Here is a 16,966-nt window from a genome sequence, read left to right on the forward strand (position 1 = left end):
CATGACTTGAAATAATCCAACACTTTGGTATTAGTTTAATTTGTTGCTGTGGCACATCAAGGATGTCCATTGGATTTTCTTGGCAAAGATACTAGATTGCTCTGTCATTTCCTTCTCTCCTGGAATAATGCAAACAGAAATGAGGTGACTTGGCCAGAATCACACAGATGATCTGTTTCTGAGGCAATATTTGAACTCAGATGTTCCTGATTCAGTACTCTATCCATTGAACCATTTAGCTGCCTTCTTTCATTTTTTGAAATTTTTATTTTATCAATTTAGAATGTTATTCCTTGGTTACCAGAATTGTATTATTTCCCTTCCCTCCCTCCACCACTTCCCATAGCCAACGTGTAATTCCACTGGGTTTTACATGTGTCCTTGATCAAAACCTATTTCCATGTTGTTGATATTTGCACTAGGAGGATTGTTTAGAGTACCCAATCATATCCCCATTGACCCATACAATCAAGCAATTGTTTTTCTTCTGTATTTCTGCTCCCATAGTTTTTCCTCTGAATGTGGATACTTTCTTTCTCATAAGTCCCTCGGGATTGTTCTATATCATTGCATTGATGCTAGTAGAGAAGACCATTACATTTGATGGTGCCACAGTGTATCAGTCTCTGTATACAATGTCTTCCTGGTTCTGCTCCTTTCACTCTGCATCAATTCCTGGAGGTCTTTCCAGTTAACATGGAATCCCTCCAGTTTATTATTCCTTTGAGCACAATAGTATTCCATCATGAAAAGATACCACAATTTGTTCAGGCATTCCCCATCAAAAGGCATCCCCTCATTTTTTTATTTTTTGCCTCCCCTAAGAACACAGCTATAAATATTTGTGTACAGGTTATCTCATTATCTCTTTGGAGTACAAACCCAGCAGTGCTATGGCTGGATGAAAGAACAGATAGTCTTTTAGTGCCCTTTTTAGCTGCCTCCTTTTAGACTACTCTGCCCTTGACAAAGGATATATTGACTCATTTACATTATCTTCATTACCTGTCATTTCATTGAGTACATTTTCAAGGTAATATCATTTTGAATACTGGTATGATATTACTCATTAGCATTATTATCTAACTTTTTTCCATTGTTTTTATGAAGAAAAGGAAACTGTTGTTTTTTTTGTGTGTGTGTTCAAACTCCAAATGCTTGCTTGTTGGGAGTTTCTAAAATATATAACTTCCCCACTTATTGGCAGGAGAATTAGCATCAAATTTCAGGTCATATTAATAGAGAAATCCTATTACCAAAGTTTCTAATGACTGACTCCTACTGAAAAGTTAACTTGTTGGAATGTTTACAAAATTTTTGTGTAAGAGTGACAGTGGTTAAAGTCTATTTATAGGAAGGTCAGAGCTACATAGCCATATTTGATGATATGTGTCCATTTCTGTGGTAGGCAATGACAGTTCATATTTAGGATTGATTAATGTTCACATTTTAAAGAAGATAGGACATAATTTGGGTTAAATAAAACAATTACTACATAGTGAAAATAACTAATCAAAGTCATCTTGGTGTTTTTTGTGGGCAAGATTAAATCTACAATAGTTATTCAGTAAACAGTTATTACTTTCTTATAACAGATGTATACTGATCATTATTTTAAGAATTACTCCTTATACCTCCTCATAAGCTATAGAAAATCACAAACCTTCCTTATAAATTCAAGTTTTTAATTCGTTGAGACTCAAAGCGATTTGCCTTCTTACTACTCAAAGAAAGATATTGTAGTTTACCAAATTGTGAATTGGTCTCAAATGCTAGGACACTTGAGTTCATGTTATTCCTCCATCTGATTTGTACTCATTTTGTATCCTTAGGCAACTCACTCAATCTCTGTGGGCCAGGAAACCCTCTTAGAATGTAATCTCATATATGAAAGTAATGAAATATTAGTTTACTTTAAGAAATGATGAGAGGGTTGTAATAGAAAAACATGGAAATACTTGTATGAACCAATGCTAAGTGAAGTGACCAGAAGCAGAACAATTTATACAATTACAATGTTGCAATAACAGTTGACTTTCAAAAATTTGGGAACTGTTCATATCGATGATAAAGTATGATTCCTGCTTATTTATGATACTACCCATAGTACTTATTGGCACATAAAGAGTGATAGATTGAGAGAGCAAATTAAAATATCCCTCCTCTCCTCTCCTCTCCTCTCCTCTCCTCTCCTCTCCTCTCCTCTCCTCTCCCTCTCCCTCTCCCTCTCCCTCTCCCTCTCCCTCTCCCTCTCCCTCTCCCTCTCCCTCTCCCTCTCCCTCTCCCTCTCCCTCTCCCTCTCCCTCTCCCTCTCCCTCTCCCTCTCCCTCTCCCTCTCCCTCTCCCTCTCCCTCTCCCTCTCCCTCTCCCTCTCCCTCTCCCTCTCCCTCTCCCTCTCCCTCTCCCTCTCCCTCTCCCTCTCCCTCTCCCTCTCCCTCTCCCTCTCCCTCTCCCTCTCCCTCTCCCTCTCCCTCTCCCTCATCCTCTCCCTCTCCCTCTCCCTCTCCCTCTCCCTCTCCCTCTCCCTCTCCCTCTCCCTCTCCCTCTCCCTCTCCCTCTCCCTCTCCCTCTCCCTCTCCCTCTCCCTCTCCCTCTCCCTCTCCCTCTCCCTCTCCCTCTCCCTCTCCCTCTTCCTCCCCTCCCTTCCCCCTCCCCTTCCCTTCCCTTCCCTTCCCTTCCCTTCCCTTCCTTTTTTTCCATTATTTTTGGTGGCTTCATGAGATCATATTAAGGTAATCCTTGATACAGATAATTCCTACAGAAAGAAAATCATAGACTTTTTGAAGTATTATATGATATGAATCAAAACAGAATTTATTTTCCTTTAAGGCATAGATTTTACCTGTTACTTATACAGTTATATTAAATTATTCAGTGTGGAAAGTTATAATATTTGTTTTTTTGTATTCTTTGATACCTATTTCCCTTGCTTCTTTAAAAATGAATGTACTAGTTGTGATATGTATAATATAAGAATATGCACATAATAAATGCATAAGAAATTGGTGATTGATTTCCATGAGTCTTATTGATTTTTATGTATTTGTTCTTCTCTGAAAAGGGTGATCTTTGAGGGTTGTGATTGTATAGTATTGCTTTCCAGGTTCACAATAACAATGTCAAATGAGAGTCAATCAGAATATAGTAATTGCTGAGTAGGGAGCTCAAAATAGAAGAGAATGAGTCTACGTCTCTCTTTCAGCCATGATGTAAGGCTCTCTGCAATTGCCAAAAACACACTTGATTGAAGCTTGCAAAACTGCTTTCAGTTATGGTTGAAATTAAACCAGAATGTTAGTTTAATAGTTTATCTCCCCAAGTTATCAGTTCCTTTTTACGTTTATCCCCTCAGGTGCATGGGGACATGAAAGCCCACCAGCCCATTTTCTTTAAGATTCAATCAAGTAATGACAAGCTTCTGTTGTAATTAATTGGCTCTATTTATTGGATTTTCTTGGGTAGTTATTTTAGTTGTTATTATATTTAATTAGAAATATAGACTTTCCCTACTTTTCTCATAGCAATTAATGTTTAATATGGCATGTTTATGGTGTTCTTCCACATAGTAGCAATTGAAATTCTTATGATGTGGTCACCAAAGAAGTTTCCAAAGAAATCTTGGAAATTCTATTCATGCTCTCCTTTGTCCTATGGCCACAGTGGCATCTCTTAAACAGTGACAACTAGATTTGTGAGTATTCAAATGCAGAAATGACTTCATGCTCAGATGTCCAAAAAGTAAAGAAGCAATTTTAAATACACACACGTGTATATATATATATGTATATATATATGTATATATCTATATATCAGAAGTCACTTTAGTCAATAAGTTTTTTATTAATTTCTCACAATTGCCAGATAAGGGAATACAAGGGAAAAATATGAAACAGTCTCAAGGAGTTTATCAAGAGAGACAGCAGACATTAACACCACATTCGTATAAAGAATCAGGTCTGAGATAATGAAATGTAGGTATTTTGAGAGAGACAGAACCAGGTGACTGAGAGGGAATGTTAAAAAAGACTTCACCCATTGTTTGACCTTCATCATAAAGGAAGAGAGACTCTGAGGAAGTGTTACGAATGCAGCATATTCTAGGGAGGTAGAACAGCCATTAGAAAGTAAAGAAATTGAGATCTTAACTGCAATTCAGGAAGATCTGGTTTCAAAGTCTTCCCCTGACATAGTTACATAATTTAATTGCCTATGTTATATAAAACACATCTTTCAGCAACTATAATTAAAGTCATAAATTTCAAAAAATTAGTTGCATCAACTAGTACGAATCATAAAGGATTTATCATAAAGTGTTGTAGAATTATTCTAGTCTTGTGATTTTTCTTTCACTCTCCTCTTGCCCCCACCCTCTGTCGAGGTAGTAATTTACAATTTATTATGCTATTTAGGTTAAGAAATTGGTGGTCTTTGAAATGGGACACTGAGTCAGTCAGCTGCTCTCATTTTAAAGATGAGGAATTTGTGGTCTGGAGAGTTTAGGATATTTGCTCAGGGTTACACTGTAGGGCCTTGAGATTTTTAGATTTCCAATAAAACACCTTTCTCATTTGTTGAATCTTTCTAGATTCTCCATCTGTTCTTTATAATTTATGTCTTCATAACCCCATTCTCTTTGCCTTCCTATGGATATTACCCCATCTTTTAGAATCTTAAAATGTGAAACTCTAAACTGTTGCCTGGGCACTGTGTTCCGTGAAGACCTTTGGCTCCCTCTTTTTGGGTGCCATACTTCCTCTGATAGGCTTTAAATTACCATAGGATTATCCCCAAACTTGATTCCCCATGTGTGAATTTTCTTTTCTTGCTGAAAATTGTCACTATGACCATAAGATTACTTTTTTCTACTACTTGGTACTTGAGCACATAACAATGTGCTTTTCTATTTAATCTTCGTATAATTGTTTCCACTATGATCGTCCAGCTGTGATTGCTTCCTAAAACATTAGGGTGGAATGAGTAGAAATAACCAGTTAATTAAAAGAAAGTCCCCAAATCCAGGAATTCAAAAGATAAGATATGAACCGAGGCCTGTTTTTTCTTATCTGATGAACAATTAGAAAAGAATAGTCAGGCCATCTATGGACTAACTTCTATGGAACACTTGACTTCTATAAGGTATAAACTATTAAAAACTAAGATGGAGATCTGCCCTCTGAGACATACAAAACGTGAAAGAGGGAAGAAAGGGGGAAAACCACATTAAATCCAGTGGCCATATTCCTGAAGAGTTGCAAACACATTCTGATGAAATTAGGGACTCAGGATTTTCACTCCAGTTGAGATGCTGCCCTGCACAGAGAAGGTTTTATTTGTGAAGAAGCTAGATGGCTAAACAAATAAAGCTCTGGACAAGTGGTAGGCAGGAAGACCAGAGTTTGAATGTTGTTTCAGTCAGTCACTTGAGGGCTTTGTCATCCTGGCCAAAGGACTGAACCTCTCACCTTATTTTATCATATGTAAAATGGCAATATTAATATTGTTACTTTCTATGGTTTTGAAGAGGATCAAATGAGAACACATTGGTGAAATGCTCCTCAAACCTTAAGGCATCTTATAAATGGTATTTATTGTCATTGTTATTGTTTTTCCAGCTGAACTTTGTCTGGCAGTTCTATTCAGGAGGAAAAGCATCAAGGCTGAGGACAGTCTGTCTGCTTCTTTATAACCAGACTAGTTAAGCAGGAATCAATTCATCAACAGTAGGTTGGCAACTGGGAGATGATTTTTTCCCCTCATTTTGGCAACCCATAAAAATGAGGAGAAATCAAGTCTTACTGAACATCTGTTGAATTTGTCATGTCTAATGCCTTATGCATTAGCTAGTCAGATCTTTTTCTTCCATATGCCATTAGCAGAATACCAACTTGGGTAGTAAATTGCTAGAATTCCAAAATCCTGATTTAATAAACTTCAAAAATTAAAATCCAAACATCGATTAATGAAATATAATTCTGTCATTGTAGAATATAAGTTTTCTGCTTTGACCTAGCTTATTGGAACACAGACTCTCCTCCTTTTGTCAAAAATAAGAATTTATAGTCATTTAAATGTGTAGAGTTTTGATTTTTTTGTGTTGGTAATCTGTAACTGCTATTTTATTTGTTATGGAAATTATTCTCCAAGGCTCCTGGGGGTCAGCGAGACCTTTTCAGGGGGTCTGAGGGATCAAAAAACCATTTCCTAAGAATATTAAGAAATTATTTGCCTATGGAGATATTCTTTTCTCTTTGAGATACAAATTTATCTGAACCCAGATTTTCTACAGATATTTTGACCAATACAACATTCCCCAAAAGATTGAATGTAGAAAATATGTTAATCCTGTGGCCTCTTATAAAACCAGACATTAGAATTGTAAAAATGTTTAAAATAATACCATTCTTATTAAATTTTCAAATATATAATTTTCATAGAATATTTTATACACATTACTATGCATTTAATTTATTAGTATTTAAATAAAAATATTTACATTTTCCTATTTGTTTTCTATTAGTAAGTATGAATTGATGTAACCCACATATACTAAAGCTCTTTGTGGCACTGAGTAAAATTCAAGAATATAAATGGGTTCTAAGAACCCCTCTTTTCCTCTACTTATCTTTTGAAATGTACACATTCCCTTGGCATACTGCAGTCCAGGGAAAACTGACCTCTCTGTTCTTCAAGCAAGATATTCCATCTCCTGTCTCCGTACCTTTGCACTGACCATCTCCATGTTTGAAATGTTCTTTCTCCTCGCCTTTGTCTCATAGAAACATAATCTTTGTTCAAGATCTAGCTTAAATGTTCCTACTTATGTAAAGGACTCCTTTTGGGAAATCTTGTCATAATAGTATTGTTCAATGCATTTTACTAAGGATTACACAGGTTTCCAATTATATTAAGATACAACTATCAATGAAAAAATAGCCCTTGGGTCTTAGCTTAGGAAGCTTTGGTCTCTAAATGATGCCTTTCTCGATCCCCCCAAGTGTTCCTTAAAACTGTCTTTTAATGAAACTACTTGTAATTTTTCTTACTGTTTTTTCCATCTTTTTCTGTTTATACTTAATTATTCTTTGGCCTTGTTTGCATTAGATTGTCAGCTCCTTGTGATGAAGGCTTGGTCATTTTATATTTGGATTCTCAGTACACAGTACAATGCTTAGAACACAGAAGGTCCTTAATAAAGACTCATTAGGTAATTGATTTACATTAACATATCATATGACTTAGTTGTTCTTTATGTGTCTTGAAGCCATTTCCATTCCTTATTTTCACCTCATTAGTGGCAATAAGCCACTATTTTTTTTTACTTCATCCATGTATATAGACTTTTTTGATTTTCATGGCAGAAGATCAATGCTACATACAATCAGTGAAAATAATACTCATGTTTATAGGGTATTTGTAGGTTCCCAAAGTATTTTACAAATATTATTTTTTTCAGAACAGCTCTGAGTGGTAGACACAATTATTTCCATTTTACAAAATGGGAGTGATTCACTATCTGCTATTTATATAAGGAAATGATAGCCAACAGAAGTTGAGTAGTTAGCATAGTATTACACAATTAATACCTGTCTAAGGTTGATTTGAACTTTGATCCCCCTGCCTGCAAGTCCTGAGCTTTATCATTTGCAGCTTTCTTACCAATTATCACCTTGTAATTAAATGTGCAATAGTGACATCTGTGTCTAAAGTTCTTGGTCTTAGATTTGTGGTATTGTGAACCCAACACCCGTTTGTTGTTATGGTTAAAATAAGGTTTGTTGCCTAATAGATGGTGTATCAGACTGAAAAAAGCAAGAAAATTTGCAGTGTATGGACCAGTGTAGCTCTATATTACTAACTTGGGTCTGTCAACAGTGCATTCCTCTTCAGGGCATGCATGTCTCATCTATAGCACAGTCCCAGGAAGCATTCCTATTCCATAGATCATTATTGAGTTCCATATATAGTTTATAATATAGCATGGGTGGGACAGTGGATAAAAATAGGAGACTACTGCCTAGGGATTTGGGAAGACCCACATTCAAATCTAGCTTTAATTACTTATCAGCTATGCGGCTCCGGGCAAATCACTTAACTGCTCTCAATCTCAGTTTCTTTATTTGCAAAATGGGAATGACAATAATATTTCTCTTTCTAACACTTGAATCTGAGCACGGTGAGATATTTGGCAAGTTGTTTAAAGAACCAAAGTTTCCATATTCATAAAATATCTGATTTTGATTAGTCTAGAAATCATGATATTTCAAAATTATTTTTGTTAAATAGCTTCTTATATGTAAAACATTTTAGCAATCATTTAAAAATTATTTCTAAATTTTGTAACTCCTTTCCAGTCTCTCCCCAATCTTTGTGAAGGCAGGTATTTTGATATCAATTATACATTGATTTTAAGCAACACATTTTCATATTAGTCATGTTGTAAAAATAAAAAAAAATAAAAATAGAATAAAATAAAATTGTGCTTCACTCTGCATTTAGGGTTCATTTGTTTTCTCTATTTGGAGCCATTTGTCCTTTTCATCATGGCTTGTTTGGAATTGTCTTGGATCATTTCTTGATCAGGGTTCATATCTTTTCACAGTCAATTATCATTAAAACATTGATGTTACTGTGTCATGTTCCTTGGATTTTGTATCAGTCAATAGAAATCTTTTTAGGTTTTTCTGAGAATATTCTGCTCAACATCTCTTAAATCACAATAGCATTACATCACAATCATATACCACAACCGATGTAGCCATTTCCTTTTTAATAATCATGTCCATAATTTCCAATTTGTTACCCCTACAATGAGCTTCATAAATATCTTGGACAATTAACTCGTTTTCCCTTTCATTTCATCTCTTTGGGATTTATGGATTAGAGATTCTCAATTTATGATCCTTAAGGGCCTCAGGATTTAGGAATGGAAAAAAAATCTGTTTTCACTAACTTCTAAATGCAATGTAATATTTCCTTTAATGATTTGGATGCATAATTCTGAGCAAGGACCATTGACTTAACTGAACTGCCCAAAGAGTACCATGAGACAACAACGGTGATGAAACCAGGTCCTCACCCATTCTCATAGAGATTTTTTTCTGAACCTAAAAGGAAGTTGACCAGCAACTCCTCTGGGATCCAGCTTTTTCATCTTGCTATTTTGGTCTCCAGATGAGATAAGTTTCTAGATGATGAAAATTTCTTATACAATGGCTAACAAAGGAAGTTCTATTGAAATCATGATGTAGTTTTTGCCCTTTCCAAGCTCATGGACTCCCTGAAATCCATCCATAAATCCCAAGGGCAGGACTCCTTAGGGATCACTTATGTTTCAATCGATCTTCCTGTGAACTTTAGATCTAAGCCATGGCACAGTAACATGCTAGCAAGTAAATGATTAAATAGTGACCTGTGTTCTCCTGCTTCCTGATAGTGAGCAGAGCATTTGGGAAAGCTGCAGTGAACCTTTCTGGAATTGGATTCTCTTCTCAATTAGGGAATCATTTCTTCAAGCTACTAAATTAACAAGGCAGTAGTGTTTGGAGTGGGAGTAGAGGGGTGTTACTAGAGCTTCCCAAAGTGCCCTATTTAGTAACTCAAAGGGGCTTATGCACATGAAGAATATGGCGCAGACCTTGTTAATGTGCAGAACTATCTCCATGTTAAATTACAAAAAATATGTCTAAGTTGGAAGCAGTGGTACTTTGAACTTGTTGATAGGATAAATTTCTCAGTGTCGCTTTCTTCTACTCTTCAAATTTCATTTTGCCATGGAAGCAACTATCTATTTTCAAGGCAAGCCCTATTATTTTGAGGCCAGTGTACTCATCTAAACAACATGGCATCTCCCAGGTAGTAGAAGAAACTAATATTGCTACCGGGTCAATGATCAGTGCCCATAACTTTTGTACTACCTCATGCCAGGGAGAATATCCTAAGAGTTCTCTGAGAGGTGTGATCCTTCTTTCCTTTGACTTTTTGCTTTCCTCACACTACAGTATTTTGCATTTTTCCTGTATACTTTCACAGTTTAATCTACTCTATTTCATAAGTTAGGTGACTACATGTCTCATTCCTTTCTATGGTACTTTAAGTGCCTTTCCCTGTACCAAGGGGGTGGCAGAGTAAAGAGAATATTGGAATCATCTTACCCATTGTTTTCTTTCCCTCACCAGAAACCTACATTTCAGAGAAGGGAAGTGATCTTGAATGGAGAATGTGGCTAACTAGACAAATAGAAGTGCTAGGGAGCAGAGGAGAGAAGGCCTATGGTGGGGGGCGGGGGGAAGGGCCAGTCTTGAAACTTTTAAAAGATTTTTGGCTATAAGGAGGGGATAGCATCTGAGTGAATAGAGGTGTTACCAAAAGATTTTGTGAGGAAAAGGCCTGGAGACTTTGTAGCATTTTTGTACTTGAGTGGGCAATAGCCAGTGGAAACAGAATGTTTGAGAGTGAGCATCACTGTCAGAGTGGGGTTCTGGAAGAGATGGGAAGGAGGGGTGGAAAATCAGGGGATGAGGGGAAAGCAAGGTGGCTTAGAGACAGAGAGCCAGGCCTAGAGATGGGAGGTCCTGGGGTCAGATCTGGTCTCAGATGCCAATTAGCTGTGTGACCCTGGGCAAGTCACTTAACCGTCATTGCTTAGCCCTTATTGCCCTTCTGTCTGGGACCCAATAGACAGTATTGATTCTTAGGTAGAAGGCAAGGGTTTAAAAAAAGAGAAAGAAAATGGATGGGTTAATTAGTATGAACAAATAATGGAGACATCTCTTACTTTGAAAGTAGAGGGAAGGATTAGAAAATGGCTAGGAGGAGGATGGTGGGAAAGAGAAAGAGACTGGACCTACAATTTTAAAGGTGTGGGGCGCTCCAATCTTCTTTGCAGAGAGCTAAGAAGTGATGTGTCCCAGGGTCTCACAGGGAACATGTTAGCGACTAAACTTGATTGTAAGACTTCCTGTTTCTCCATCTTCTACATAATAAATACAAAATAATTTGAAGGAGGCACAATGGAATTAGAATAAATAACAATTAAGAAATGATTTACTCAAGCTCATGATAAAATGTTAAGGAGAATTTGTACCTAAATCTTCTGAAACCCAATCCAATGTACTTCTAGGGAGTCTTAGCACTCTCCATAGGTCTTTACACACAATAGGCAATCAATGAATATTGGCTGAGTTGAAATTGTAACCAAGATGGACCCCCAAATACCTATGTTGTCATTTTTCATTTCAAACATGAAATCTTTAATTCTTTGGTTTGCATTTTGCCAAGAATTTTCATTCTTTTCCATATCACTTACAGCACCCTAAGGAGGTTTAAAAAAATAATTTGTAACTTTATCTCAGTTTTTGATTGGATTGTCCATTTGTAGCATTAGGAGGGCATCTTATTATGCTCACCTAAAAGGTGACCTCTCACCACGTACAGTTTTATTTTTGCTCTACTTTCCCATTGGGCACCTCTCTCTCTCTCTCTCTCTCTCTCTCTCTCTCTCTCTCTCTCTCTCTCTCTCTCTCTCTCTCTCTCTCTCTCTCTCTCTCTCTCTTTCTCTCTCTTTCTCTTTCTCTCTCTCTCTCTCTCTCCTGTCTGTCTGTCTCTGTCTGTCTGTCTCCCTCTATTCCCCCCCCCCCCATTTGCCACCCTTCCCTTTACTCTGCTTCCTCTTTTTCCTTCCTTTCTCTTGTTGGTGCCTCAGAGTGGTTAGTGACATCCATAGTCATTACGTAGCTCCTATTGCTGCTCAGGAATAAAGTAATTATTGATTCCTGGGATAGAGCTTCCTTTCAGATTCTTGGGTGATTGTTTGCTATAGAAGGTGGCATGAGGCCAATCATGGATACCTTCCTTTCAAAGCATGCAATTCATTGCTGATATCTCCAGTAAAGCACAGGTAAAAACAGCCTTTTCTGGGAGGACACAATTTTATAAATCTGTATAGATTTGGTGTTGTGCAATGTAAAACAGGCAATTTCTTCCACTCTGTTGTTTGTTCTTTTTATTACTTAAAAGAGCTCTGATTTCTTTAGAGGTCAGTGTGTACCCCCTGGATCAATGAAATTTCCTCTGATCCTTTTATGTCTCATTCTTCATCATTTTCTGTAATTCTCCCTCCTCCTTTTGGGAAAAAAATACAATCCTCCCCAAATAAATCCCCACTACATCACCTGGAATCTGTATTTCCAGGATTGAAACTCCATGAATTGTTCTATGCTGGTCCTTAGATGCCAGACCCATAGTGTGTCCAGCCATATATAAAGACTTTTCAACTTGGTAGAACTTGCTAGAGCTTATACCCTACCAGCACCACCTTTGTCAGTCTAGGGACAAAACCATGTAATACAGAGATACCAAAGTTAAATGTTTAGTTCTAGAAGAGAAATAGTTCAAGGCACATTTTGATGTGTATTTGTCATCACTGTTAAAATATTTTATATTAAAAAAATATAAAGCAAGTGCTCACGTGTGTGTGTGTGTGTGTGTTTGTGCAAGCTCACCTTTTTAGGTATTTGAATTGATGGTGTAGTTGACTGAATTATGGACATGAGCTGAGAAATATTGACTAGATGTATACTTGACAAAATATAATCAAACTCACGGGTACCAATATTTTTGATAGTTTGTATTTGTTCTACTTGACCTTAGAGAAGTTCTCTGCCCTCTTACTGACAGGGAGAGGCAATCAGAAAACAGTTTTGGGCTTGTCCCAGCAGAGTTTACCCTTTTGTCATCTGCCAGTCAGCAGCCCCTGGAAAAAGTATGGTCTTTTCCAGCCAAGTAAAAATGTATTTTATCTCTTATTTCTCCCTTTTCTATTTTAAGTTTGATAGTCTAAATTTTGGTAGCCTAGAAATGGGTGTTGAATTTGTAACATTGTTCCTATTGAACTAAATGTCTCATATATCATTTGATCATCTCCATCTTTTCATGGCAATAGATAATGACATTTCTGGGCTCTGTCTGTACTGAAACATTTCAGTTACCTTCAGTTTTAAGCATCAAGAACTTCTCTTTACATTTCAGCCTTTGTAGGAGGTAGCAAATTACACATAGACAATTGATTATCAAAGATGCAATAGAAAATCAACCAAATATGGTAGAACAAAGGTCAGTCCAATCAGAGTCAGAACTCTTTGCTTTCTAGTCATCTAGAAGGTGCATCAGATGGAATTCTAGGTCCACAGTTGGAAAGACCCTCATTCAAATCCATTCTTAGACATCTACTAGTTGTGTGACCCTGTGCAGGTCCCTTAACTTCTGATTTCTCCCATTTCCTAAATTGTAAAATGGGGGGGGGGGTGTTGATAGTATTTTCCTTGTAGGGTTAGTCTAAGAATCAACTGAGATAATATTTGTTATGAATGTGTATTCATCACCAAGCCTGTTATATAGTCGGTGCTATATAAATGCTTATTTTCTCTATAATATTTATAATGTCATTTCTATATATGCCAATAAGTACTCCTTATTCTGTCCCTGAATGATTTAACATCTGTAGACCTTGGGTGAATCATTTTCTGGTCCTTGAGCCCAATTCTATAATATGAAGAGCAGGATTAAATTACCCTTTAGGTATTTTCTAGCCCTAAGCAGTGCTCGTTCCCATGCTTCAATATGACCATAGACAGAGAGATGCCAACTTTCCAGAGGGAGCTTTCTTGCAAGGACAAGTTTGACCAATGTGGCTGGGATGGTGTGTCTTGTCCTGTTCAGTTTTCTTTGAAGGTTATGGCAAAGGGAATGCCATTAGCCTCTTAGTAGCCAAGCAGGATTATATGCAGCTGACTTTGATTTGTTTTGAGCCCAATTATAGAAGCCACAGGGTACAGTGCAAAAGGCCTGACTTTCCTGTCAGGAAAAGTGGCCTTCCTTCTGATGAGGGAGAAATCTGCGCTGAACCTCCCAATTCTCCCGGTAATCCTTTAGGTTTCAAACTTGCAGACAGTTTGCTTCGTTGACTTTAATGAGGTGGATGTTCCATCTCTCTCTGCTTTTTAAGTTTGGTCGATTTTCTGGTATTGTCCAATTCTTTAATAAAGTATTTTGCTTTTGTGGAGTCTATTGATTCATTCAAAGTCACGTTGTGATTCTTTCAGGCAGAAGCATGTTAGTAGAACGTCGGCTTTCTAAAGCAGTGCATATTTATGGACGATAGATAATAAACATACCTTCTTGGGTTTTTTATTCCAGTCCCATAAATAAATATATTGCAATATTTTGATAATGTTGCTGGTTGCGGTAGACCTGACATTGGTCTCATGGTATGTTAGATCCAGAACCTTTCTTTCTGTTGTTCATTTTTGCTTCAGAATCACAACTTGGCCCCCATAGTAGAGCTCCCAATCTATACAATGAACTTGTTTAGGTTGGCCTTTGACCATATTTTATGAAATCATTCAAGTCATTCAAACAATTTAATATATTCCCAAGTCAATGGCTTAGCACAGTGCCTGGCACATAACATGCTTCTGGATTGATTGATTCACTATATAAAGTGTTTTGGTTTTTTCCAAATGATACCCCCTTCTCAAGGAGTTTTCAATTTCTTGGGGAATGGGTACATCTAAGCAAAACAAAGACTTCAGAGTAAAATGGAAGGTTGGGCGTAATGGGGGGAAATGATTTCTATGTTAAAAGCTTTAGAATATTTTCAGAGGTCTAGAGAGAAGCCATTCTGCTGGACGAGGGGAGATGTAGATCAGGGAAGGCTTTATTGAAAAAAAAAAAAGGAACCTGGTCAAGTAAGGTTTTCTGAGGATTGAGAGGAGGGGTTCAGGGTAGAGTAGAGTGGGACAAAAGACTCAATGTGCTCATGAAGTTTTGGTCCATCCTTTTCATTGGCTTTGGAAAGTTTGTGGCAAAAGATAATAAATTGTAGGTTTTGGATACAAGTGGTTCATTGGTCTAAGCCTTACAGCTGAGCTTTGAAGGATGAGAAAGATCTGGGAAGTACCAATGAAAAGAAAGGAATGTTTTCTACTCATGGTGGATCCTCAGGGCAAAAGCAAACAAAACAAACCAGTAAGTTAAAGTCGTTCTTTTCATCAGTAATCCACTACTTCAGAGATCTGTCATTTTATAGGTTTGGAAGTTCTTGCCACAAGTGAAATGTAATTTAGAAAATGGTTTTGAGTGTTACTGTGGTCAGCAAATTGGAACATCTTGTGATCAGCCTGGTAAAAGTCACAAATAGATTACAACTTCTCCTCTTCATCTACAGATTCTTCAGAGCACTTTTGCTAGGTATTTGTGCCCTTTGCCACCCTGAGCCATTTTCACATTCTACCTTGTAATATGCTTATGGGGAATTCCTAGTCCCTTGTTAATATTTTTAAGGTCTTTAAATCCCAGAAATAAGTCTTGTTTAGTCTTTCATGTTGCTCACACCCAGCCCACGGTCTTGCTCACAGAATATTTTTGATCAATGTTTGCTGACAGAAATGTTGCCAAAAGCACTAACTCTAAACACATTTAGAGGGCTATGTTATGGGAGGGTCACGGTGTTATACTCAACTTTCAGAATTGTGATTTTGTGCATTTCTCTGACAAGATCCCCAAGTTGTTGAGACTCCATTCGACCCTCAACATAAGGAAAACTTCCTAACTACTGGCGTCATCCAAGGATGGAATGGGCTAACAGGAGGAAAACAGCTCCATGATGAGTGTTGTCCCCAAATGGATGGGTTCCTCCTTCCCAAAGGGAAGGTCGGATTACCCCTCATCCAGGATGATGTGGAGGGTTAGTGCTTAGCATAGTGCTTGGCACCCAGTAGGTGCTCAATGAATGTGCATTGGCTTGATTCAAAGGGGATCTTGTTCAGATAAAGGTTAGACCAGATGGTTGTGGAGATCTTTTTCAGTTCTAAAGTTGTGTGTATGTGAATCGCCAAAAAATCCCAAAGTAAACCAAACCAAACCAAACCAACAAAAATGACAACTCTGTGAATTCCCGAACAGTGGATTTTTGGAGAATAATTGATGATTTACGTGTTGTAAGGGAAATGAAATGATCAGGAATAACCCAAAGCTGCCGAGTTAATAATTGGCGGAGGCCAGCAGCATCTAGCTGGTAATCTCCCCACCTCCAGCCCCTTACTCAGAACGTCCCTCAGAGGTACATCATGTTGACCAAATCAGATTCCCTTCTTAATATTTGATGCTTCTGTGATGGAATCGCTTTCTCCCTTGAGGATGACTTCTGTTTTGCCAGACGTCCTGACAACGCTGCGATTCTCCTTTTCCCCACATGACCTCAGCTTTTGCTCGAAAAAATGCTGGCATAAAGGGTGCTTTTGTTCCTCTTTGGCCTGCCTGTGATATATTGACAAAGTGTCTGCGGGCTGAATGGAATAGTTTTACAGTATAGCCGAGCACTGCTGCGGGGAGGCCGGCTGGATGACTTACTTATGGTTTGGAAGGAAGTGAATTGGATAGGTCAGGAGAATGTACCATTTGTAAACACCCCCTTCCTCTTGGATTCACGTGTCAGTCCAGCAGGCTGGCTCCCGGGAGCCTGCCCAGAGCAGAGCCGAGCCGAGCCGAGCTGAGCCGAGCCGAGGAGAGGGAAGGCATCTGGAAAGTGAGCTGTGGGTTGAAAGCTTGCCTTTGCCGCCGTGATTTCCAGTCGCTGGTGTGCTTATGTGGGAGCTGTTTGGAAAACTAACATGGTTTAATCCACTAACTGCATGTTGGGTAAATTCAAAACCCACATGCTCGTCCTCTTGCCGTGGAATAAGTCCCATCTGATGGACATTTTCTGTGCTTAGAGCATAGTAATGAACGTCTGACAGGCGCGACCTTTCATAAGACAACCCACACTATTGGCTTTCTGCCCAGAATATTGCTGCAACCCTATCTGGGATTGGTTCTCCCCCTATCATGCATTGCTTCGCAAAGGGAAGCGGCCCCTTTTTTAATAAATCTACGATGGCTGGCTGCAATGGGCTGCACCGTAAGTATTCTG

At 38.0% G+C, this 16,966-nt stretch overlaps 1 protein-coding gene across 18 annotated transcripts in view; it reads left to right on the plus strand.

Moving 5' to 3' along the window:
• MBNL1 (muscleblind like splicing regulator 1) overlaps positions 1-16,966 on the plus strand; it is a 276,473-nt gene that overhangs the window by 67,721 nt on the left and 191,786 nt on the right. For 2 of the 18 annotated variants that reach the window (XM_007502352.3, XM_056807902.1), the window contains exon 1: positions 11,664-16,582. The exons of 14 other annotated variants lie outside the window; for them this stretch is intronic. The gene's annotated coding sequence lies outside the window, so the exon portion shown is untranslated. Of the gene's footprint in view, positions 1-11,663; positions 16,955-16,966 lie in introns of those variants that run through there. 2 more of the 18 variants (XM_007502351.3, XM_056807903.1) reach the window with 2 other exon arrangements.

The sequence above is a fragment of the Monodelphis domestica genome, chromosome 8, assembly GCF_027887165.1.
Source record: "Monodelphis domestica isolate mMonDom1 chromosome 8, mMonDom1.pri, whole genome shotgun sequence".
In the NCBI taxonomy this organism is placed as follows: Eukaryota; Metazoa; Chordata; class Mammalia; order Didelphimorphia; family Didelphidae; genus Monodelphis; species Monodelphis domestica.